Genomic DNA, 3,393 nt, shown 5'->3' on the forward strand with positions numbered 1-3,393 from the left:
AGCACTACCAACCCACCTTTATACACTAGGGAAAGCAGAGTAGATTTCTCCAAATGGATCATGTTGAGTGACTGGGTGGAACAACATGAGTGGGGCATCGAGCAACATCAACATAGTATATTTGTTCCACGTGCAGTTATTCATCCTTCCCATGACATGGATTGGCGAGAGATTATGAGTTGGTACTCTATTGATGGGATGATTCTTTGGAGGACACTTTTAGCCAAGGGCATATCACAATAAGGGTCCTTAGGCACGGACAATCATAGAGAGCTGAGATGGTATCATAGCCCACAGGTTCCAGGACTTAGGTGGCATTTGGATCCAGGTGAATCTATTGAGGGCAGGAATGGTCGGAGGCTTGTTTGGGATCCAGGTATCAAAGGATCCATTCAGGATCATGTAGCATGGATGCGTGGAATAACACACTGGTTTGTATGGGATTCTGGTACCAATATCCAAATGCTTTTGTTGTGGATTGCTTGAGGACAAATAATATTTGGGTGAGAGGATTTGTAATATTACCTTTTTTTATATGGTCAAATTGGACGAAATATGCCCATGGTATTTTACTGTGTTATTTACCCATCGTAATTGTCTCGTTTCTCAAGGGAAAATAGTAAAATATGATTTCTAGAGAGTCCATCAAACCTATAAAAGGGGATAGGAGCTATGCTGTTAGATCATCCTCAGTCTATCTATCTAATTGTTTTTTGATGAGAACATGGCGTGGCCAGTTCCAGTTTGATCCCAGGGACAAAAACCTTGTGGCTGAGATTTGTCTGGTGGATCCATCCAAGATGCACTATTGTTATTCAGTGTCTTGATTTCTCTTTTGATGGTCAGCATTGCATGCCATTGGCAAGGGTTTCTATATTATCAATCTGGGATGTATTATTTACAGTAGTTAATTAAATTAGTAGCTACAACTTTCTTTTTGGATCCCTTTGTGTTCAGTGTTTTGCCGGATGAATTTTTAATTAGAACACTCAAGTGTTCTAGCTTTATTAAAAAAATTGCACTTTTGAATCTTACAAACTCCTTCCCATATAATTCAAGGGAATCTAACCTAGCTAAGGCTCTGGTACCATGTTACGGTTTCTTTCTGGATCCCTTTGTGTTTGGTGTTTTGTTGGATGAATTTTTAATTAGAACACTCAAATGTTCCAAATTTATTAAAAATTTTACAATTTGGAAGCTTACACACTCCCTCCCAAATAATTCAAGCGAATCTAACCTAACGAAGGCCCTAGTACCATGTTAAAGTTTTTCATGACACTAACCCTATTGTTATTGTTAAACTTCCAAACCCTTCCCAATACCTTAAGTAAGTAGTTACTCAGATACTTAATTAAAATAGTGATTATTTCACATAACCAATTCTTGAAAGTTATTTCACATCATCAATTCCAAATTTGCAACTATTAACTCCTATTTATCAAAATACAAATACTCGTGTTAATAGTTAGACTGTGAATACTTGTGGACAAATCCTCCACATCGTTTAGCCAGTGAACCATGATTAAACTAGTGTCATCCAGCCATTCATTAAGTTAAATGTCGAAATTCTCCCCAAAACAAAGTTGCACCTTAGCAAGTGTTCGGCATTTTGTTGCAACAATGCCTCCGAAGCCCATCTAAGCATGGAAGGTAGCTTGTCCTCAAGACTCGCCATGGACATTGTTCATATGCTGTCCAATATAATACTAGCCGTAAGACTTGCATTTCCTACCTTTGATAAATGGCATATGTGCAGAAAAACAAATATATTTAAAACAATTCTAACAGAGTTCTCATATATTTCAAGGTGTTCTGAGGTTTCACTATTCTTGAGAATTTGGTGATACAGCAACTTCATGTGATGAATTTCATTTGATTTATGTTGATTGTAAATTTGGGAGTATAACTTTGTTTACATTTTTTATTTTTGAAATAATCCAAAGTTTTCTATCACGTAAGAATAATCGAAAATTTACTATCTACATAAGTATGGTCTAATTTTTTAAGTGTTTTAAGGATTTGGTGAAATATTTCAGTGTTTCTAGTTTTTATCATTAAATATGATGCATCAACTTCATATCATGAATTTAAAAATATGTTAATTGTAGATTTTGAAATATTTCAAAAATGAAATCAACCCTTTGACTTTGCTTATGCCTTTCTATTTTTGAAATAATAAACCACATGAAAATAACACAACATTTCAAACATTTTCAAGATTTTATCATTAGATTAATGTGATATTATATAATATTAGATTAGATTAGATCTGATACGATGCGGCAACGTCATCCCATGGCTCACCCTCAAACTCTTTTTGTCTTCGAAAGTATTCTTGAGAGTTTTCATCCATTTCGTAAAGTGCAGCGACGTTTTACCATTCTTGAGGTTTCATCCTATGGCTCAACCTAACTCTTATTATGGATGCAATTATAAACTTCCATTAATGTTTAGCATACTCAAACAAGATGCTTTTCACACTACATCCTCCACCTCCAAATTCAATAATATTTGATAATCCCTTCCTATCAACCAAAGAGCCACCTTTGCAGCCAGTCAATGCTCTATATGTAGAAAAATTAAGATATAGCACTTGGTCAGTGTGTTTTAAGATTTGATATTAGAGTGATTGTTCTATCTTCCAAGTATTCTTTACAGTGGAAGGTGGCTGCTAGCTATGAATTCTTAGTCTCCTCCTGAAGCATCTGCTCTGCATAAAATATGTGTGCCTTCCAAAAATCTATGCAACAAGATACATTTTCATAAACTAGAAAAGCAGAATTAATGAATCAACTGCCTATACCATGCATGAAGAAAGTTGCTGAAAGGAATGAAAGCATGGATGAGATCTACTGCAGAAACGGAGATGAAAAATATGACAATGGAAATCTACCTTGCAAAACTAACCAAATACTAAATTAAAGACAACAAATTCCAAAGCTCATAAAAGAACTAGAAATCTGTGTTTTTGGGGCTGCTTAAGGGTCCCTTCCTCAAGTCATGATCCCAGAGGGAGGAAGTGAGGCCAAGACACCTGCTAAAAACCTTGTGGTGATCCTTTCTCTCCTTGCTAACCTGTTACTTGAAGTAAGGAACAAATGGAAGCAAACTAATAAACAACCAATCTAATCTACACTACTTGTAATGGAAATGCATCTAAAGAGAAAATTAATAATGAAGCTATGATTCTACACTAAACATACATGTACAATAAAGAGGAGCCTTGGTTGCTAGGGTTGGGCCCTAACCCAAGAGCTTCATCCCTCTGAGTTAACTCAGTGTTGGCTCAGAACAAAACTCATTCTTATTACCAAATCAACAAATTACATCAATAGAACTTTCACAAGTATTGCAGCTCAAAAAATAGCTTAGAGTTTTACAATAAAAATCCGA

This window comes from Pinus tabuliformis, chromosome 1_1, assembly GCF_031772625.1.
Source record: "Pinus tabuliformis cultivar Carrire ecotype Pingquan chromosome 1_1, CPIR1, whole genome shotgun sequence".
NCBI classification, from domain to species: Eukaryota; Viridiplantae; Streptophyta; class Pinopsida; order Pinales; family Pinaceae; genus Pinus; species Pinus tabuliformis.